This window comes from Opisthocomus hoazin, chromosome 3 (assembly GCF_030867145.1).
Source record: "Opisthocomus hoazin isolate bOpiHoa1 chromosome 3, bOpiHoa1.hap1, whole genome shotgun sequence".
Lineage (NCBI taxonomy): Eukaryota > Metazoa > Chordata > Aves > Opisthocomiformes > Opisthocomidae > Opisthocomus > Opisthocomus hoazin.
In genome coordinates, this window is record NC_134416.1 from 44,555,354 (window position 1) to 44,579,178 (window position 23,825).

Here is a 23,825-nt window from a genome sequence, read left to right on the forward strand (position 1 = left end):
ATGACCTCAAGCTATTATGACCATCTCAGGAAGTCACACCTCTATCCCAGTGTTCTGCTCAAAAGCACCTGGTGCGGATCTGCCTTTGTGCAACTTGCAATTGTCATTCCAACACTACTGGGCTTGGTGTTTCGGGATCCTCCAGCCAGCAGGTTTCAGGAAGAAAACGTCATACAAAAGCAGCTCACCCAACACCTTCACACTTCATGAAAACTCCTTTCCAGCTGTGAGAAAAAGCAGGAAACTTGCAACCCTGTACATGTTGCTTTCAGAAGCAGCAAATTGCCAAAACCATTTTGAAGATCTGAGATCAAGTCCCTAAAACTAGTAAATTCTCCCATTGGGAACGCCATGTATATACATCAGGTAGCTCAAGAGAACTCCTCCTGCCAATTCCATCACCTCTTCCCTGGAGAGTTTGGAAGGGCAGGACCACACGAGAAAGTGAGTGTCACACTGGTGACAACCTACCACTCGCTGCTGGCAGCACGAAGCCTGTCTCAGACTTGCAGGGCAGCTTGATTTACAGGCAGGTCTTACTTTTATTGAAGAATTTCACTTCAAATGTTTGTGACATTTCCAGATACATCACAAAAAGAAAATGAAAAGCAAGTTTTACACCTCAAAACACGGAACAAGACTTCTTCTTGCTTCAGGTGGCCAAATAGTTCTTGAAACTGAAATTCACAGCACATATGAGCATTATAGACTTGGGAAGAAAAGGGGTGGAGGACAGACAGAGGAAGGGCCGGTTTTAAAACACACGTGTAGGAAGGGGAACAAGAGCAGCAAAGGGATACTCAAGCTGTCAGTATGAACCCATCCCTTCTTCATGCATGTTCGTGATACCTGACAAGACAACTTCTCCATTACTACAGGTTACCTCTAAAGGATTTCCAAAAGACGGTTGCATAGACCAAAGAAAGTAACCTATTCAAGTGTAAAATGCCTAACTGCTACATTAAGATGAAACAAGCAGGGAAAAAAATGGTACAGTTCATACGGATTAAAGGATTTATTTGATCAATTTCTGAAAATTCAACAACCCAAAAAATGTTCAGAACTTCCTAGTGGCTGTGATTGAAGCTGATGTTCTAAGCACGGAACTAAGCAAGCTCTCAAACAGAGATTGGTTTTTTCACCTTCGAAACAGATTTTTTTATTATTATTGTTTTTGCAAGTGCTTCAATGTCTTAGAAACATCTAAGTAACATTTCTAAGATGTTATGTCAAGACCTGTGAATAAGCAGGAAAAAGTAAATCCCACAGCGTATTTGAACACAGAGCATCAGAAAAGAAAACACTGCATTGCCAAGTATTTAAATAGTAAAAATCCAACTGCTTACGGGAACAAAGATAACGGTTTCTGCAACTTCAAATATAAAACGTCAGGTCTGCATGCTTTGTCACTTATCTTAACCAAGATGGAAACAAAGACAAGTCTTCAACCCAAAACATTATAATACTAATGATGGCGATCATTTAAACAAGGGGAAAACTGACTTTAATGGGGACTGAAAAGGAGAAAGAAACCATGCTAATGCTATAAGGCAAGATTAATGGCTTTGAAGGGACATGAGGAGGAGCTTTGCAAGTATCCCTTTTTCCCCCCACAGTTATCCAATTCATGATACAAAGGACGCTCATGGACAGCTTCCTCCAGTACCGCTCCTGGGGGTCACCTTGTGCTTCACTTGTATCTTCCAAGAGACTAAATGTAATTTTAGTACTCTGCCTTATCCAGTTGCCTAGTTTTCAGCAGTGCTGTCAGACCTACACAACTACCGTCGGCTGTAAAAACAGGGCCAAATACCAGCAGAGCAGTTACTATGCATATGTAGGACTCCAAAAGGTATTTGCATAAATACAAAGTGCCTGTAGAGAGTTCTCAGCTCAGGCTGTTTCTTCAATGCTTACTACTTAATTTTGAGCTATGTTTTCAAGAAAGGAGAGTACTAGCTGAGGGTGCACCTCCCTCTTCTGACCCAGAGCCTTTTGGTCTCCTCTATCTCATGCAGATCTCCCTCTTGGTGATTTGCACCCACTTAGACATAATGTGGACCATAACAAAGATGTAATTATGTATAAGTAGTGCCCAACAAAAAGAAAAAGAAAAATAAAGCTTTCTTTAAAGCAATTTTACCTAGCATTTTTTATTATACAGACATAGCATATTGTTGTGGAAGGGAAAAGTATCCCAATAAGTGCATAAAGCATAGAAAACCAGTGTGACCTGTACGAAATTGTATATTTAAGAAAAATATAAAAATACTCTTACTCTTCTCCCTTTTCTATCCCGTATTCTCCAGTTTGTCCTAGCTTCCAAGCAGGCCGAAATAGGTAGGTGCACATTCATATCTAAGGATAGGTATAAAATGTGAAGAAATTCTGGATAGCAGAACTCGTGCAGAAAAAAATACCTTGCCTAGAGTTGAGAGACCTGCTTGGTCTGCTGTTTGAAGACCCCTAGTTACAGAATAACGGAACAGCCGAGGCTGGGAGGCACCTCTGGAGACTGTCTAGTCCAACCTGTCTAGTCCCAGTTGGCTTCTGAACATCTTCAAGGACTCCACAACCTCTCTGGGCAACCTGTGCCATTGTTTGGTCACCCTCAGAGTGAAAAAAGTGTTTTCTCATGTTTAAATGCAATTTCCTTTATTGTATTTTAGTTTGTGCCTGCTGCCTCTTGTCCTGTCATGGGTACCACTAAGAGCCTGGCTCCATCTTCTTTACTCCTCCCCTTCAGGTATTCACTGATAACTCCATACTTTATTCTAGTGAGGAACACTATGTTCCACAAAAGCCAGAAGTAAGAGTCACTATAAATGGCAGACGTACATATTTTCTGGAGATGAGGAAAGCATCAATCCGGTTTCAGCAAGCTTGCAAAAAAAAAAAAAAAAAAAAAAAATCAATGGTAATTCAACACCAGATGGATTTAGTATTTGTAGATGTCTTCTAAGAGTGGATGTATTTTAAGAGTTAGTTGCAGACATGCTTTTGATGCAAATTTAGGCTTCAGAGTGATGCTGAAATAAAATAAGAAAGTGTAAGTTGCTTGGCAGCATAAGGAAAGAAAAGATACTTGCAAAAACTCTGGCTCCTTAGAGAGATAAAAATCACTGTCGATAGTAAAGAAGCATCCCAGTTTTCCACACATACGATAGGAAAAACTCCTCATCAAGCCACACCACAGATGAAGAACCCAAATCACGTATGCTTTAGCACCATGGGATGGGGGCACAATCTGCTTGGCTGTTGCTCTGTGAGGATTTAATGAAGGCACTCTGTGAAACCTTCTCCCAGTGGAGAACCTCTAGCAGGATCCTTTAGGCACCCACAACAGCAAATGTGCCAAGTAGCCGGCACAAAAGAGAGAAACATAAATGTGACTTTAAGGCAGTAAGTACCCACATGGCTCAGATCCCTGCAGGCAACAGTGAAGCTGTCAAGATTCAGGTCAGTATAGTAACGTGCCACCGTTGCCAGAGACACCTACAAAGAGCACGAGGGGCAGAAGCAGCTCCTCGGGTCAAACTCTTACGGGAGCACAGCTGGTGCGGGGTATCTGCATGGATGCATGATGGAAAGGAGCTCCATTTGCCAAAACGATCAGCAAGGCTCATTAATCACTTTGAAAACGCCTGATCTAGAGATGACAGGAGGATGACAGGAAGATGAACAGAAACGCTTGCTTTCAGTAAACAGGTAACAGGCTGAGAGAAAAAAAAAGCAGATATGTTAGACTTGGAAAGGTCAGGGCTAAGATTTGTATTTGTCAGAACGAGCCCAAGAAGGACCCAAGGACATCTTGCTCCAATAAATAAATAAATAATAACCGAAAAAACACCAAGCCACATTGGTAAAAGAACTTAAATTCTTCACCTGCATGCTGTCTTTCGGCACCTCTGCCTACAAGGTATTTTTGGATACCCATCCCTGCAAAAGGGAGCAGTGGCTGCGAAGATGTCAAAGAGCACATGGTTGAATGGCAGACAGAAGCTGAAAGGCAGAGAGATAGATTAGGTAAAGTGGAAAAAAAAAAGATTTGAATGGGAAAATGGAGCAGACAAATTTAGAAAGGAGGTGGCAGTAAGGCAAGGAGAACGGTGGGAAAGAGAGAAGTAAGAGGCACCAAAACACTGAAGGACAACGACACCTTCTATTTTGAGGTCCTGCTCTGTTGCACCCACCATGGTACCTGCTTTCCACATAAATTTAACAGCCCCCTGCTGGGCTTCACCCAGTCCCTGGGGAGACAGGGTCTAAAACAGCATTCTCTGCACTCTACAACATGCTAAAGGAAAATGGAGGGGGGAGCGGATGGGACAGGACCATGGCTTGAAGTAGGGCTGATGTAACAGTAATGTAAGAGGAAGGGATGTAATTTATAAAGTCCCTCATATGTCTTCTGAGTAGACCACTGTCGTAATGTCACAGTAGCAATACAAAGCTGCACACTCATTTCCAGATGACTGCAATGCCCAAAATACCCAATGCCAATTATGACACTGAGACAGAAGGAAATCATCCTTACCCTGGGAAGTTCGTACTGTAAGTGCTTATACAGACAGGAATAGTCACACAGATCTTCTAATATTTTTTCACTCTTTTTAAAGGCATTCACAGCGATAGTCTATGATCCTAAAGCACAGACTGCTCAGCCTACCGTGCAAGCCCACAGTCTGTAGTCACATAAAAGACATTTTATCTTTATTGTCTGTTTTTTCCCCTCCTCTCTAGCCTGTTTCTGCCTAGATTATACAGGTAGGAAACACTTCGGAACAAGGGCTGTATCATAGTTTCTATTTGCATTATACACATCCCATCGTACTAACACGTCTCCTTCAGCATTATAACCTACAAAACCAGTACACAGACTTAAAAGAATCAGTTATAACTATAGACCCTAAACAGATGTAAGAGCCAAATATTCCCAGACTTGTGAAAACACGCATACCACTGCAAAGCTGGATATTCACATTTCTCTCCAGTGAAATGGCACTAATAACCCATACAAGTTGTATTACACATTGCATAGCTTGGCTACAGAATGTGTGTCTACAGACAGGAAATCAGGGAGAACAGCCTCATCTTTCGGCTAGTCTACCAACTTCCAAAATGCTAAGGTCCCTTAAAAGAGAGGCAAGAATTTAATATCCTTCTTTGTCATTAACTGGGATTTTGTAGTAAATGCATTCATATTAGGAAGGTACGAATGGATGCAGTAAAGTCATTCTACAAGACCCAATAGATAACGCAGCCAAAAAAAAGAGATGGCCATATAATTGTCAGCAGTATAAATATTACACTGTTTCAATTAATAAACCAATATACCACAGAAGCATGAGAACTGCATGACAGGGCATAAAACCAAATAATGTCCGTTATGGACAATTCATGCTTAAAAGTGACTTCTTTACAAAGTGAGGATCTGGGCTGGAAACTTCAGCTGCTTTGTGGGAAGGCTGTAGCAAGCAGTTGTGCCTACAAGTGGCTGAAGCATGTCTATGAAAGACAATGTGAAACTGAGACAGGAATCTTGTTACCAGGATTACGCAGACAATAGCATCTACAATTACTATTTGCCAATCGTATTCTACACTAAATCTATCAAGCCACACTTAATACCACAGGTAATACATTTAAGAACAATTAACATTAATCATAACAGGACATTAAATGTAAAAAACCAGAAAATTAATAATACCCATTTTGTTTTCAGTTCACCATACCGCTGCAGCAGTGAGAACTGCAAGAAAAAGACACTGCTGCTTCCAGTCCCTGGTCTACAAAACACAAACTTCCTCTATTGACACGCAGATGCCTAGAACTAGGCGTATTTCATCCGCTGTTGAAGTTTCTGACTCCGCATAGCTAGCCCCCAGAATAAGATGCGGAGGGCAGGGGCAGGGCGGTCCTTCCCCACCGTGGGCCCTTACCCGCGCCCAGTCCCTGGGCACGGATGGCAGCGCCGGTGCTCCCGCACCGGGGCAGCAGCCGGCTCCACACGCATGGTCACACTTCCGAGCCCGTTAATTAGCGCTGCTGCATCAGCGCGGGAGGTGTGTCACGGCAATAATGGCCTTCCCAACCTTACGTGCGCCTTGCCCAGCCTGGTGAGGGAATCTCCACTGAGGGGGCTCATCCTGAGCCTCCCCACCACCCAGCCCTAAAGTTTTTGGGTTTAAAAGCATAAAAAGACCTTCACCCAACAAAACAGGCTATTGATTTCCCATGAACTGTCCAAGGGTTATAAATAAACATTTCTAGATGGGCTATTGAACGTCTCGACCATTTAAACAGACATTTCATCAGCAAAGTAATAGTTGGAGCTGGTTACAAAAACAGAGGAAAAGGAAAAAGGAGCTTTAAGACACAATGTCACTTTCCTCATTTTTATGTAAACCTTTACACATATATCACTTACAGTCAAGTAGCAGTAAGGCATGCAAGTACAAATCCTGCAAAATCAACACTGTGGTAATACTTTAAATCCCTACGACTGTTTTTCAGGAGTATCTCTTTCATTGCAAACATACAGAAAAAAAAAAAAAAGCAGTAACCTTAAGCATCATCTTTCTGCTTCAGACTTGGTATGGTTTTATGTAATGCAAAATGTACTTACACATGTAGCAGCAAAAAGACATACCACCTTAATAAACCAGAGTTAGCACAGCACTGATTATTACAGGCACCCAGTTTACTGCTTATACCCATCTCCAGCTAGGAGCCAAAGCTCTTGTTTCTGAAAACACTGGTCTTCAAGGAGTGTATGTATTTCTGTTGGATTATAATGAGAGTACTGGTGTGACAGTGAAAGTGTTAACATCATCATAATTTCTACACAAACATATGTTAGTGTTAGATGGTATAAGTGATCGTTCCCCAGCTATGTATGCATATATCAAACACTTGAAACCTTGATTTTTGTAACATACTTCTGTGCCCTTACCATACATACACATACACTGCATTCCTGGTTGGAAAGAAAAGTTTCCCTTTAACATAGCAAAGGACTTGGAGATACACCTACAGGGCAATATACCAGAAAAAAGAACGGTTCAAAGGCATATAGCAAATGTGCAATCCATGCCTCTCTGAACAAAGAGTAATCAAAAACTTTTACATCAAGAAACTTGCTTGCAAAACTTGAATGTAAGATCTCATTGAGAATAATTTGAAGTGTGCTACATTTCTTGTAGCAACACGCTGGTCATAGTTAAAATATGTTTACAGCAACAAAGATGACACCTTTTCTAGAGCGTAATCCACAGAAACTGTTGCTTTAACTTGCTTTGTTTACCAGAAGAAAAACGAGATTATAACAAGAAGAGAAGCAATAATAAAGTAGCTTATTCTTTGCTGTTAAGGCATTGCAAGTTTAAATTACATTACCAGCTCTAGTTGCACAACTGTCATTTTTTTTCTGATGATGCTTGCATAGACCATCACAGCTCGTTTTGGAGGTAGAGATGTCCACACCTAAAGAGCCGCTGGTGCAGCATTTCAGTTCCAGTGGGTGGTGGTATGCCCTGTACCCACCATCAAAAATATGCTTTTACAGCGTTTTTCCAGCTGTGCCTTATGTTACTTACAAATAATGATAGCTCAAAAGATGGAATATAAAATATCAGCCTCTTCTCTCTTGAAAATACACTGTCTGGATATGGTGAACATACAATTCAGCTTGGGGGTACTATTTCCTCCTTTTCTTTGTTACTAACATCACCTTTATTCACTCCTTCATGGGATGCTGTTGCAAAGGTCATGAAGATATAGATAAATTACTTCAGGTAAGCCTCTGTTAAAAAAGGCAGAACACATAGTTTAACTTAAAGCTTCTCTAAGACACTTTTGGTTGGTAATTTGGAGCAATGAGGGCATACGAAACAGCCTGCGAACAACACACTTTCACATCCTGAGTCCTCCCTGTCCAGGCTTAACTGTTGCCATGCAAAAATGCCATTTTCCAAGTATACATCAAAGAAAACAACTCTGGAAATTAAGCCTAGGTGAATGCAGACACCAAGGTAACTATTTTAGCCAACAGCAAAAACTCAAAGCAACTTGTATGTAACAGCTGTTATTAAACCTCTCAAATGCTTTTCCTTTTGAATATGCTATCACAAATAATAAAGCATGTGCTTCTGTTGCACCCGCATCCATATAAAGTTAGCAACTGAATAAATGCTCACATTTCAGGGTATCCACTCAGGAGGTAACACAGTTTCATACCACATAGTTTAACAGTGAACAACTTAAATTTTGCTTTGGTTTACACAGTAGGAAAAACATCATCAAGGATAGGTGTGGAGGGAAGAGTGAAGGCTAATACCAAAATAGCTCCTGTTCCTAACACCTTTCTGATCCTGGCTGAGACAATCTACTCGTACCTCAGACGCATGGTGGCAGCCAGCCAGCCAGATGACTGGTGACTTAATATACAAGTTCATGTGGGCTCTGGAGCCTTACACAGACAAGGGCATTAACTTTCAAGTCTCAACAGTCAGCCTCAATATTCAAAAGTCATCAAATGAGGCATGACTATATTAAGAGACTTTTTTTTTTTATACTTCACGCTTGCTTCCTTCTGTTCTGAACAGCTTTCACTGTAAAATGTGCTCATTAAATATGCATGCTTTTTATAGGAAAAGTTGTGATCAATTGATGCGTAGGTCAAGTGTGAAAAGAACTTAAATGAGTATGATGCTATGATAAATACTGTAATAGCCTCAGAATCACAAATGAAAAGATTGGCATATTTATCTTGTTTCATTCTACTGCTGAAGGCAGTTCTGACAATAAACAAGCCTTTGGGCCAAAATCCAGCCTTTGTGAACAATACAAATATATATAAAATACATGTATGTGCAAAGCAAAGGATATACTGCAATCTACCAGGCAGGGTGGCTTTAGTTTCATTTTGAAAGCCACTTAAAATAAAACCACGGGATGAAACAAAGAATCCACCCAAACATGAAGGCTACAGCATCTTTGTTGAAAGAACAATAGCATATTACTCCTCATCCCTCTATCTTGTTGCAAGAGAACCATCAAGATAGTTATTGCTCTGATCAAATTAAAGAACACTTCACAGAATTATTCTTGAAACTAAATCACTATTTATAGAGATTTATCTTCATGTGCCAGTAGCTATAAAAGCTCTAATTCAATCGCTCTGCAGAAAACATCCCAATAAAAGAAATATTTCCATTAGCATAACAAAAGGTAACCAGTAAAATCACTCGCATGCACAGGCTCAAAATTTCAAATGAAAGCAATATTCCCATATAGCACCCTCTTATTTTTTAACTAAATCCACTCTAATGATATGTTTTGTAATCTGATGGGTCTCCCGCCGGAGCACACATGATATTAATGAAAGCAAGATCAAATTAAACAGATGACATGATTAACAGTATTCATTTCACGCATGACTGTTTTACCGGAGAGATAACGACCTGAAAGTAATCACCGCCAAGTAAAACTCCTTCACTGACCTCTCCGCTTACGGCTAGCAGTCCTTAAGCACTGATGTTTTGCAACAAAGACCGGTGCCTTTCATCTCTGGGCTTTCTCTTACGCTACCAGCTGAGCACCTCTCCCGTTGCACGCACGCAGTACCTCTGTATCTATGTCTGTAATGCAGCATAAAGCTTACTCGGGAAACCTATCAAGCGGGCAGGCAGCAACCTCGGCCGCCAATAAGCGCCAGGCACATGCAGAATCCAGCACATGCTCGCTGGGGCTCGCAGCCTGTCACCGCTGCTTAGCAGGCTGCTCATCTAATTATAGCCGCGCGCCGTAGCACGGGGCTGCCGAGGCACCGCGCGCAAGGAAGCGAGAGCTGGACAGATTACACCTTTCAGCGGAAATCATCAACGTTTGGGATCGTTATTTGTCTGGGTGCATAAAGAGAAAATTCCCATTTGGGGTTCTGTTGTTGCTTCTGTTGTTTTTTCCGAATAATTTGCCTACAAGGGGTTTGTCTCTGTCTCTGAAAAATGGATATATTTAGAAGTACTCTTTCAGAAGCTGACCACTTGTAGTTTGCTAACTCTGTTAGGAGACAACAAAATGCAGCCACTTATTCCACCAGTAGGAATTCTTGCTTTGAATGTACACACTAGCAGTGTCACACACACAGCAGATCTCAGATCGGTTTATGTACAGTACTTCACAATCTACAACGCAGACGTCAGACCGGCGAGGCACCACGCACATGCTTCCAGTGCACAGTAGCCCCACAGAAGTCAACAGGACCCCCTCTGTCCTTCATATCTACACGTGGGCAGATACTCAGATGACCCGAGCGCTTCTGTGTGCACTGGCACGTCAAGTCCTGACTAAGCTTTCATGAGGCCATGGTGGAAATGCCAAGGAAATTTTTGCCATTATGCAAAACAACTGAATTCATTTGGAAAATACTTACCGTGAGCAAATACTGCTTAGAAGTATGGGGAACTAACTCAAGTAAGCCTTACAAGCATCTTATGAATATTTCTAAGTCCACAAAACTAAGGAACATTATGATCTAAGAGACCATTGCGTATTTGAAAGATGCTGAGAGCTTCTACAATACCAGGTAAATAATCATGAAAAAAAGATACAGGCACCTGTAGTCTTCCTTGATAGCATGTTTCAATTAATCTTCGCTCTGATTAGCACAACTTGGAAAACAATCTTCTAAAGTTTCCTGTTCCCACATGGTTCATATGAGCACCTAAGCTCTACATTGACCAAAACATTTTCAAACGTCGGTGGCAAGATGGATGTACACAGCCTATTTCTCAGAAGTGCCAGTGCCAGCTGTCTCTCATGAGATACAGTACATTTTTCATGATCAGTGCTGCCAAAATATCATAATGCTACAGCATTACGCATATACAAACTTCACAAGACATTTTTAAGATGTTCCACCAAGTTACACATAAAACACATCCATAAACATTACACTTCAAATATCCCAAACCCCACTGCAATAATGAGTTCCTATGTGCCCACACCAGCATTTTCCCTAATTCTTTACGTTTATCACTAGCACCATATAGTATCAGGCATGGTCCAAGTGCATGACATTAAAGGTTGTTTGCAAACACTTTTACCTATCATACATACTTCAGTACAAAAGTTGTATTTGCTACTACACTAAATGTTATTAATGGAACAAGACTTTCATGTGGTAACACAGCACAAGACCATATTTATCGACAATATGTAAATAGCTGTGTCACAGCTTTCTTAATCTGCCAGTGAAAATTGCTCATGAGGAGTCGCTCTGTGCTAAAAATGGACTTCATCTCTAAGAAAAATATTCTCAAAGCTATATAAGGCCAGAAATAAAAATGAAATGCAGGAAGAGTGACATTTTACCCCTTGATTCAACTTGCAGTCAACATTAAATTTTGTGTTGCAATAAACGACGGAGGCTATTTTATCAAGTCTTCCTTTTCAGATTACATCATCTAAGGACCCCATCAATTTTTATAAACTGTGCTTCTTTAAAATACTGTAAGAATATTACAAGTTTCTCAGTAGTACTCCTTGAAGCCAGAAAACTATGTATTTCATGAACAAAGACAGGAGGGACAGTTATATATAAGTTAAAATCTTAATTTAAAAAGAGCTCAAGAGACATGGGAAGAAGAGGTGCCAAATTTTTTGATGATCAGATCCACAACGAATTTTCTAACAACATTGTGCCAAAGATAGCAACAGAGGAACATGACCAACAGTCTTGACCCTAAGTCCTCTAATGCAGCTACTGGGAATGCTCAATTTGCAAAGCAAAGGAGAAGATACACACACACACAAAATAAAGCAAATCAGAGAGACGTAAATCATTCATTTAATCTAATTCACCCTCACAGACCACCAAGGCACCTACGACAGGTGACAAAACGACCAAGAATCCTGAAACTGGAATTAAACAGGCTTCAGCTGCCATGGGACTCTCAGTTTTGGCTCCCTCCCATGCAAGCTGCTAAGCTTGCATGTCCCCTGTCTCTGCCCAGCAGCCCTCCAAGCCCTTGCCGCACCCTCCTGCGTGCGTCCACCACCGCTCCCCAGTGGTTCAGGTCCTCCATCAACAGCTGCAAAGTTGCACTTCAAGAGACACCCACTTGTCTCTGCAACGCAATCAACATTCACTAAAACTCCATGCTTAGCTTAGGAGACCAGTCAGAAGAGTCCAAATGTCAGTCTTGATTTTAACAGTCACTTCTAAGCATCATGATGAAGTGCTGGGCAAGGAAGGTGTGGGGAACAGCACCACAGCTCTGATGTTTAGAGCCAGCAGTGGTTCACGAGGGTCCACATTCAGCTAAGTCAAGTGGCTAAAACTCCAACTGAGAACGACGCAGAGCTCCACCAGCCTGCCCCACTGCCCGTGTTGACCGTGCATGAATGCCTGGACCTGAGACAGGATACGGCCACGTATATGCATGCCAGCAAGAGAGGCCAAGAGAGGTTTCCTGAGGACACGGTCACAAGAGACTCCTCAGCTCCAGCAGGTCTCCACTGGAAGTGAACAAATTGTGAAAGGTACACAAAATGGCCAATATTCAGCAGACTTTCATCGAAAGCAAAAGCCTGTCCCTGGCACAAGTTACCCGCCCATGCTAAGCTTTAAGTTCCTGCTCCTCCGCATAGAAACAAAAAGTTTCTGCAATATTTTAGAAATGAAAATCAGGTTAGGTTTTCTCTAGCCCTGTTCCTTGACAGAACAGTTTTGATCAAAATCAAAACTTACATCTTACAGTGAAAACTGCCTAGCTAGCACGTTAAGGAATTTTATACTTCATTTAGGCATACCTAAGCGAACTAACAGACGTGACTATTTTGGGAACAAATAACTTTTTACAATGTTATGATCACTTCTATAAGTACTTATATGTCCAATGATTTCAATACAAAAACATGTGAAATAAAAAATTTCTGATGTGTCTTGCAACTAAACAGGTTTCACTCTGGATACCACTTAACCTTTGACTTAAAAATATACCAAATATTGCTTAGAAACTGTTACCTTAGTCACTTAATTAGATTTTTGCAAAGTATAGTAAACATATGGAATAAAAATGAGTTGAGCAAAAAGGTTGGTCAATCAACATGCTGCCTTTCTAAGGGCAATAGTGTGTATATTTCCAAACTGTAGCCTTGAGAGGTTGAATTGAACCAATTACTCTAATGAATATTTTGCTTTGCTTGATGCATTCATCAAACTTTTAGAAGTAAGCTAAACCTTCCCATGGTTATGCATACATAACAACAACAAAATCTTAAGATATTTGTATGGTACCTTTTACCTCTGCACAGATTAAAAGATGAGGGGACAATTTTCTCTTCCACGAATTTTTCTACATTTCAATTTTCCTTCCCAAAGAAAACTGTCCAGCATTATTTTATTTTTCTTGTGAAAACTACCTTTGACTTCACAATAGTTATTTTTGGGGGTCTCTCCTTTCTCACAAGTACTTGGTAGAGTTCAGGAAGTCTGCGGATTGGTGGTAAACTCATCACAAGACCCACTGTCATTCATGGAGGAAAATGAAACATAGGCCTACTGTTTGCCATATAAACTTTTCTCAGAAAGTCAAATATGCCAGGCTTCAAGGCTGGCACTCAGCATGGAAAAATTTACTTTCATTTTATGAAGCACATGGACCTTTCTTGGCTTAATCCTGATTTCAATCTGGTAAGACAGCAGTTACCCGTACGTGTGTGCATACACATACGTGTACATGCCAACACTATCAATCATGTTTTGAATTTAGTCAGCTAACCTGCAACTTTAGGACTTTTTTCCAAATATGCTAGTTACCTCTCTAAACACCCCAGTCAGCGCTTCCTCTGGATGCTTAATAACAGGCAGAGATGTCTCAATATTCAATCCAGATATTCTCTCCAGCACAGCACTGAGACCGATTCCTACAGAGTACTGTAGCATTCGTATTCACTTTTTTCTCAGAATTGTAAAACCCAAGAAACTCCACACACCCACATTCCAAAGGACATTACCATCCCACAGACCTACACATTGGCAGTATCTTCATTCAAGACTCAACTGACCGAAACGAAGACACCAGTCCATCACTGCCACCTCAGAGAAGCACAAGAGGAGCAGTTAAGCGGTCAGTGAGATGTCTTTCATCCTACCACTGATGGGTGCAGTAAAGAAGGATCTGAAGTGAAGCTTGCAAGAGATTTACTACGCTGAGCGCTTGCACTTTGCCCACACACAGATGTGGAAGAACAGAGTATTATCCTGTTTGCATCCTTAACAACACAGAAATCCCAAATTCAAACAGTAAGTCATTTTAAAGACATCACATCACCCTGAAACATGCTTCCCACTACATATCATTCCAACACATCTCCATCCCAATGTCAACTTTCCATTTTTCATGCAGTGCAATGTTTTCTTCTGCCTCTATACCATATTTCAGCAATCACTTCAAACTATACAAATATCCTTCATGCCCTCTTGTCTTTCCACCCTACTTATTTTTCCCTCCACTACCTATCCTCACAGCTGGCAGGAGTGATGCAATACAAATTGTCCATTTCAGAAGTCAACACACCTGTCAGCACAGCTGAGACCTTGGCAAGACCAAAACATGTGTGCCTCCTAGCCATCACTTTATGACCTCTGGCTGACCAGAGGTCACAAAGTTGGTGAACCACAGAAACAGATCACACCACACAGTAAACATAAGAAATGGCCTTAAATAGTGCGTTCAGGCCATGTGCACCACATAGTCCACTCCTGACTAGCATAAAATCAATGATCATGACCCTAATGAGCCAAGGATTATAAAATACAGTATAGAAAAAGCAGCCTGTGCTTCCAAACAGCCAAGTGAGAAAGACACATTAGCAGACTGTAACAAACAGGTTTAAAAAGAGAGCAATAAAAACCTCGAAACCTGATTGACGTGAGATACTGAAGTTCTAACACAAGGTATAATGGTAGTAAAAGTCAACTGCTCACAAGGACATGGGAGGTTAAATCTACATTGGTACAAGTCACAAGAGAGCTTCATAAATGGACATACATTGTGGTGGAAAATAGGGATCCCAGAGAGTGTCACTTAAGCTAGAAAGCTCACAGACAAGTACAGATTTTCCTCAGTGGAAGAGCAGAAAAAAGAGCTTGCAATATATTAAGTACACTTCCAGTACCTCCACATTATTAATCTTCATCACCACTGCTGGCACTTTCTGTTCCTTCTCTATTTAGTATCATTTTCGCTGTGACCACCTTACTGCAGTGGGTGACACAATCTGATGCTGAATATATCTAACAGAGATATCTATAGATTGGCCTGGGAAAACTTTAAATGCAAGTCTTCTATTAGAGGACAGGTGTAATTTTTCAAAAACTCTCCGCTGCAAAGCACACAAAAGCGGAAGGATGAAGTGCAGTATTCCTCCCTTTGAAAGAGGAACTGTCAGACTTGCTCACTTCTGTAATTAAGAATGTTACTTCCAGTTGTGAGTAGAAAGTACAGCTCTGAGGCTTTCTTTGATCTTGTGTGATGACAATGAAGACCCATCAAGCTTTCTAAAGCCCATTGGTTTTTCTTATTCTTCAAAGACCGTTTTCTGCTCTCTTGTATCTCTTTATGCGAGAAGGTGTTTATATTGAGCTGCAAGATGGAACTAGAAAGCAAGTCAAGGTGCGACTGTTGGAACACAAAGTGGTTCCTCGCAGATGCTAATGCATACAGGCATTCACTCAAAAATCGCTGGGAGCTGGAGAGACTGCAAGCCTTCGAGACTTCAAGTCTCCGGTCCACACCCATAATTCAGAGTTTCAGAGCAGCTCTCAGATCTTATTACTTTACACAAGAGTTGAAGATATTCAGCACAATGAATCCCAGAAGAAAACTAACTTTGAATGCAATGGCTTTGGTTATCATTTCAAGGCTAACAAGTTTGAAGACAGCCACTAAACTTCAAGCCTTTTTAGCCAAATGTAAAACAAATTTAGATTATAATCTTACAAAGATTGTTAATTTAATGACTAGAAATTGTCTTCATATAAAACCAGCAGCTATGACTTGCTATACCAGAACCCAGTCTCACAGTCTTCTTACAAGAAACCAGAAGCATTTTGCTGGCACAGATGAAAAGCCTCTCCAGGAAGAGAGGCTTAATTATTTAATAAAGCAAGCAAAAAGCCCTTTTATGAAAGAGTCTTCAGGACTCTCACTCCATATAATGTTCCTGAAGAGTGTACTTACATTTTGGGCAGCTTGTAGACCTAGTAGTTAAAGTTTGCAGGGCAGATAAAATCCCAGGCTCCGCTTCCAAGACTGCTTGTGGCTTTTAGCCAATCCTCTAATGCAAAATGAGCACATCGGTCACATAGCCAGGGCTATGAAAAAGGAGTATAAATGGGGACCGATGAGTGCCCATCCCTCAAGTCTAGAGACTCACACTCCTTGTTTTCCACCCCTTTCTGACCATTTGAGCAGACACTCCCCTCCCTGCACAGTGTTCCAACTAAGGTAGCAGGGATAACGATGATCCTATCAAACCTAGCACGGGAGCTAGGGAGTGCTCTGAAGATGGGAAACATGCATGAGGGGAACTCTGTCACAATATGGGGACAAATTACTTACTGGTCTGCCTTCTTGAATGCTTCTTGGGCAAAATAGTGTGTATTTTCTTCATCTTTCCTTCCTAGGCCTGGAGGCAAAAACACGTTGCCCAATTTCTCTGCAGCACATGTCTGCATGGCATAGTAGTCTCACACAAGTCACCATTTGTAATACTACTGTGGTCAAAACCCAGAATTTCTTCAGGTGGCATCCTCATGAAGTGCTAGCTGCTCAGCGGATCAATCTCAAATCAGACGGAGCCAATTATTCCTTTGTCCCAGCTGCAAATCCCCAGCACTTCCAGAACAGGCTTCTAAAAGCACAGCCATCAGGATCTTCAGTCTTACATTAAACAAAATGCAAGTACGTAGCAATCTTTGTCTCACTAGCACGGTAATTTAACACTGCTGACACACACATCATTTTAGTAAGCATTTATTATTTTGGCAAGAGTTTATATCAATACAATACTAGGAATAAAGCAGGCTGACAGTTAGCAGTCTAATAGCTGCTAGAGAAAGGAAATACGAGCAAGTTTCAAAGTTGCAGACATGTTTAGTGTAGGTCTGAACCTACTCTTCACTGTGAACTGAAATATGTTTTGTGAGTAGACATATGCAGCAAGTACGTATCACCTTTTCTCACACTGTACTGTCTCGTGAAGGACAGCACATTTTTGAGATCATTGGTTTCCCAATACCTCAGGTGGGTGATGTCTCAGTGGTGAGTCTAAAAGTTCCAAACATCTCAGAGGTGGAAAGGAAATCAGTAATCCCATAACTATATAACCTTAATACCGTAACAACAATCCTTTTTTGTCCCTATAGAAATTAGGTACAAACACAGGAAAATAAGGTCAAAAGGTGAGCACTCCAAATTAAGTGAAGTCAGAACTGGAGTGTTCAGTCTGTCTCAAACACGCATCTCCTGCATGCTCTATGAGAATGTAGTCTTTAGCGATCTGACCAAGAAAGCCTCTCCTTGCTCCCCAAACCTCTGCCTTAATCAGGGTCTAAAGAAGAAGCTGCTCCAAAGCTAACTGGCAAATAGAACAGATATGGACATTTTCAAAGCAAATTCCAGCAGTCTGTATTCAAAACATAAGCAGCATAACCACAGTAAAAAGGGCTGCTAGAGGAGAGAAACATGACCAAGTTTCAAAGCTGTGTGTTTTAGCAATGACTTCACTGTACCTATTATTCATATTTTACAACAGAAACCATATAACTACGAAAAACACTGCATAACTTCAAAATCATCATAATTTCTACACTCGGACTGATGCATGCAATCCCAGCATATCCCACTCACTAGAATAAATATTCTTGTTTGGAAGGACCGACAGGAAGCAACGTAAATGGCCCTGTGCATAGTCCTGAGTTTTCACACTGATCAGTTCAGCACATCATGCTACAGCCTGCGCATGCCTAACTTCCAAATCTAACCATTTACCTCACAGTATTCAAGCTATTCTGGGTACTTACAACTGCCCCTTTTATATAATTCTGTATCTGTTCCGTTAAAAACAACTTGAAATAGCTTTGAAATACTGATGGTGAGAAGAATTTATAAGGCTCGTTTTCTCTTTGGGTACTTGGAAAATAATCATCTCTTGTGGTAAATTAGTGCACTGCGTCAGGGAACAGTAGCTTCTGCTGTTGCTTTGCACCTCCTCAATACAATGAGACAAAACCCAAACAAATTATTCTATGAACAACTCTATTAAATTCTAATTTATAAGTTCGGGTAAAGATTTAACTATATTTAGGAGCATCTACGCATTCAGAACATGAAATTTAAATTGACATTTACAGATCTAAGATTACATAAAGGAGAAGCCTAAAAATTAACTTTCCCCTTTTCCAGTGGTCACGATTTTTTCTAGGCCTCTCTACAAACATTTCTTCAGGTCCCAATGAAAGGAGAAATTTGGATTAAAACGAAAAACTCCTTCAAGTCTTCCCAAAGATACTGTATACCAGAATATTTCAGTCTCCCATCCCATGACATCCCTCCTGCCTTCCTGCAGCTGAAGTCTAAGTTAATGTCTGACAGAACTTATAGATTTCAAGAAAATAAAAATACAAGAGGAAAAAGCACCAAGCCAAACTAACTGCGGATACGCGAGATGGACTGGAGATTTAAAAAAAAAAAAAAAAAGAAAAAAAAAAATCCTGAAATCTGTAGAAGCTGATGGTGGTGAAAGAGATGCAGGCCTGCACTTTGGAAGTTTACTACGTCAAAAAAAGCCAAAAAAACCAATATCAAAAGTAAAATGAAAAAATCAAGGGTGCAAAAGAGAGGGGCAACAAAATCCACACCTAACAGATGATAGTAGTCAGAGAAGTCCAGGAAACAAAATATGCCTTCTAGGTGGCAGTACATCTTCGCTCACCTCATCAGCTTTCAAAGCCTGCTGGAAGCAGTTCTACAAAACTCGTGAGGAAGAAAGTAAAATTGTTATATTATTATATTATTATCACTACTACCAATCTCAGGGCAACTTGCTCTTAACAAAATTATCCAGGCAAGATCCTCCCCAACAGCAACACAACCAGCAGCTCATACTTACACACTGTACTTCTTGCAGTGTGAACATAACTTTTTTACCGCTAAATAGATTTAATTTACATAGTCTTCAAGGCAGTCAGACGGAAAAGCAGTATTGATTTCACATCTGACCCTTTGCAATTCAGCACTTCGGTCTAGTGAGCTAAAAAGGCAGACACCCCGACCCGTGGATAAATACTGCAGTCTGCGGCACACAGCATTTCCTCAATGGAGGAGGAACACAATTCAGGCCAGGGTCACACCTTGGCAAAGACCAGCCACCACAGTGAAGGCACCTCTGGGGCTGGTCGCTATCAGGGCCACCAGCAGCAGGGCAGACCCTGCAGCAAGTTGCATAGAGAAGACATCTTGTCTTAAAAATGCTATTGCCTCCACCTGAAAAGTGTAGCCTGTTGGCAGGTGGGGTTAAATGTTTTGTGTTTGAAGGTACTGTGAAAGAAGATAGAGGATTCGCCCTCCACAAGCCATGACCATCAGAAGAAAGAGCCTGTACTCCTGAGAACGCTTGGGAACACTTCCCACGTTGTTTTGCATTTTTGTTTTTCTAAACATTAATGAAACTCACTGTAGCTTACAACTGAGAAAATGAAGATGGAAACAAGGATAAGAAGATAGAACAAAGCTAAATATAGGTACAGTTACTTGATGCTTTAGATAACTGGTGAGTCATTTGAGTACTTGCACTAGAATTAAAGCATTTGAAAATTAAAGGCTGCTAGTTCTCAAACTATAAAAGAATGGAAGACTACACTACATGCATATCCAGGCTGTGTCTCATAGATCCTTTATATCCCCTCCTCCTCAAGATTACTTATATTTTATGTTACAAGATGAATCCATCTTGTTCTTTATGCGAGATCCTTAACACAAAGAGTACCATTGCTTTGAAGAGACTCAAAATATTAAGCTAACAAGATATGAAGTTGTTATCATTCAGGACTCTATACACTTAACACTGAAATTTAAAATGTTGACTGTGACTAGAATAGGTGAGCGAGTGCAGTAACTTGGCATAATCACAAGCAATCATTCTAGAAAAATGTGATCTAATACTTGTAATTTAAAATTATCTTGCAGCCTGACTTACAAAATAAACAAAGATATCATTCAGGTGAGTCAACGCTTTCATTACAGGCTGCCTATCACAGTGAAAACTCAAGTGAATGAGGATTGCAAAAGAACATGTTCTTGTAGAAATAAGTTATCAAGATGTAATATAGAAACAGTCACAAAGGAAGTGTGGTGTATATATTCATTTCTTCGAACTTGTTCTTATTAGTAGAACACAGAAAGAGAAGACAGACGACAAACAGCAAGCTCTACAGGAGACAAAACCCTACTGGAATAATCCACAGCTAACGGAAAACTTTGTTTAGAATTGATGCAAGTCTATCAAGCCTGGATATCAGAATGATTACATTTTAATGCCAGGCAATTCTGGATAGAGATAACCTAAACCACACTGAAATGACTGCCTAATTTTTGGCCAAGGTCATGTATGTTAGTCTTGCTTCGCTCAGGCAGTCCACCACAGAGCGCTTCTGATCAAATACTGTTTATGACACATGAGAAAATACTGCACTGCTCTCAAAGTTTCAAGCACCTAATGTAACGTAAATTACAAACTGCGGTTCCAATGGGCAGCAATAATAAGAGACAAAGTGAATTTTTTTTTCTTTAAACAGTATTAAACAGATCTATGAATAAACGTATCTCTTTCTAGAAAACACCTTATAGATCAGAAAACTATTTTGAATGTGTTGGCACCTACAGATCAGGGAAGGCTGAGTTAGGCTTCAGATTGTGCATTTATCTAGCATATGTATTTATGCTTAGTAAGAAGCCTATCATTAAGCAGCTTGTTAACTGTTGGGGGTAACAAGCTCTTCTCATGCCATGGTGCCCTAATAGGAGGACTCAGGGCCAATGGTGAAAAAATAAAATCAGCTACAAATGAGTTCACTGAAAAATTATTTTCTATTCTTAGTACTCTTTGTACTTCAGTAAATCAGAGAGCCTAGTACTATTTCCTTGAGAAAAATTAAACAGGGATTCTTCTCATTCAACACACACTCTAAAGAAACAGGCCTGAGTAAAACATTTATCACGTAGCAGGTAATTCTAGACGACCTACCATGATAACCACCATGACACTAGCTACCCTATGGAAGGATAAAGGCTATCTTGAAAAGCTACATTTGGTGAAATGAGGCAACTTCTGATAAGCTGGGAGCCAGCCGCAAAACTGGCAATTGCAGTGGTAAAATTTCAGGAGGACCAAAGTTCTCCAGTGGAAGTCCACTTAAGGCTCATCACATTGCATGTGAAGAGAGCTGCTTCCCTCCATGAAGAGCTCTTTTCAGGGCAGAACACACACATCCTCTGCCTCTGAACAGCTCAGTGCTCTGTATCAATACTGGTCAGCACTAACCAGGGTTAAGTGAAAAATCCGTGGTAAGCATTCAATGCTCGAGATTAGCAGTCAATTGATTAATGTGACCCACCAGCCCCATTTCATACATCAAGTCCCTTATGCAACCATATCTGGTAGATGCAACAGGAGGGTTATGCCACCTAATGCCTTAGTTCTGTAAACTCTCCCAATTGGACAGGGGCCCAGAAAACTTTGTGTTAAACAAAAATTAGATTCACCACAGGAGTTAAAATTCCTTTGCAACAGAGAGAAGATTCAGTGTGGTCAGAACAGACAAAACAATCTCTGTCCCATATTACATGCTTTTGGAATATCCTTCTTCATAAATTTAAGTTAGTCTTCCTTTTAAAAATTTTACAAAGTCCAGAATTTGGTTGCTGGTGAGTTTTATGGCTCTTTCAGGGAAGTAATAAAATCACACACCTAGTATTTTGACAATGTACTTCTAGCAACTAATGTAGCTGAAAATTTCATTGTCTCTGAAAACGTGTCCACTAAAGAAACGGTAGGAACACCTAGTTTGTTTAATTACTAGGGAGCGTGGGTGAAAGATATGTGCATCTCCTAGGAGAATAAACTTTACAATTGTCACCACTGAAAACCTTCCAAAAGAACAAAGCTTGTAACTCATCCTGAGTCATTTCTGCATATCAACACTGACAAGTAGCTGGGAGCTTATCAAACTGTTGGTTGTTGTTTTGGGTTCTTTTCTGTTTTTTTTTTCTTCAAGAGTTTAACTATAAGAAACAATCAGAAGAAAAAGTAGAGGCAATCCACACTGCCCCTCAGGTCATGTCCTCTAGAGAAACTGACCGCAGAAATTCAGGTCACCGTGAGACAATGCAAAAGCCACAAAAGCCCTTTGCATATCTGTGTGGCTTCCAGCGGTGAGTGCCCAGAGCCACCTCGGGGACAAGGGACAGCTGCAGACAGGGACCACCATGGTCGCAGCGATGAGTACGTCACTGGACACTGTATTCCAGTGCGAACGCAGGTCTCTTCTCCAGCTGGCAAGCCATACAAGGGATACAGGTCTGTGGAGGGCTTTCATCCCTGGACACTTACACATGTGCTCAAAGATTTCCCCTCCCATCGTAATTTTCTTCACCACCTTTATTTGGAGAGGACTAGTGAAGGGTGGGACCTGACTGCTTTTTTATCCCAATGAGTGCTTATCTCCTTCCTTTTACCAGGTCAGAACTTCAATATGACATGATGAAAAAGGCCACAAGGTGATCCTTCTAGCACTGTGGAGCACCTTAAGGTTTGAAAGCCACATACATCACAGGCAAAACAGTGCCAGAAAAGAAAATTTGTTTCTCTTCCTGCAGTTGATGTCCTTCATGTGACTCTCTGAGAAAATACAAAGCACTGAATAGAGGAAGTCCAGCAAGGACCTAACTAAACCTAACCTTTAGTTAGGTTAGGATCTAACTAAATATCTGGCGAAGCAGCAAGAAACTGTAAATTGAATGTTTACAAGTTTGTGTAAACTGAATAGAAGTCTGAGATTTAAGATGGGCACAGTTCCCTAGGTATGACTTCATGGCAAAGAGACTTTAATGTAGTTTTAGGAGTGGAATTGTATATAGCTATACATAGAGATATCATTGGCTTCACACTATTCACCGACCTCTCTCAGTACCATAGCAAGCTTTGTGGTCCCCTTGTTCTGTACCATCAACTTCAGATACAGTTCACCAATATCACGATAATATGGCCGGCTCTGAAATCATCTGAGAAGACGCCAAGCAAAATATGGAAGAATCTCACTCTACCAGTGAAAGAAAGATTCATCTTACAACATCTTGTCCCTTCTTCTCTCTGCTTCTTGCAACTTTACATTTCTTCACGTGCTGGCCCACTGCTTATCAAGCAGTACCGCCAAATTGGGATCACTCTTTACCTGTCAGAAATGCCCTGCCAGACACTCATCTCCCCACTTCTCTCGCAAGCCCTCCACAGACCTGTATCCCTCCTCTTTTCTGGCCTTTCTGCAAAACTAACCACACTGCAGACATACAGCTCGGAGTGCCTCATCTCCCTCAACTGCTCTACTTCCACATGCCACCAGAACCTGGCCCCCTCTCTGTAGTTCTGCCTCTCCACCAGTGTCTCTGCAATGCTCTCTCCTGAGCAAGCTTTGGTGTCCCTCCTTCCCTCCCGTGACACCACTCACCCTTACAGGGGTCCACTCCCTCCCCTCCTGC

General features: G+C 40.9%; 1 protein-coding gene across 6 annotated transcripts in view; it reads right to left on the minus strand.

Annotated features, from left to right (window-relative positions):
* Positions 1-23,825, minus strand: part of FAM110B (family with sequence similarity 110 member B) — a 113,394-nt gene that overhangs the window by 50,349 nt on the left and 39,220 nt on the right. For 2 of the 6 annotated variants that reach the window (XM_075416115.1, XM_075416118.1), the window contains exon 1: positions 9,504-9,663. The exons of 3 other annotated variants lie outside the window; for them this stretch is intronic. The gene's annotated coding sequence lies outside the window, so the exon portion shown is untranslated. One more of the 6 variants, XM_075416119.1, reaches the window with a different exon arrangement.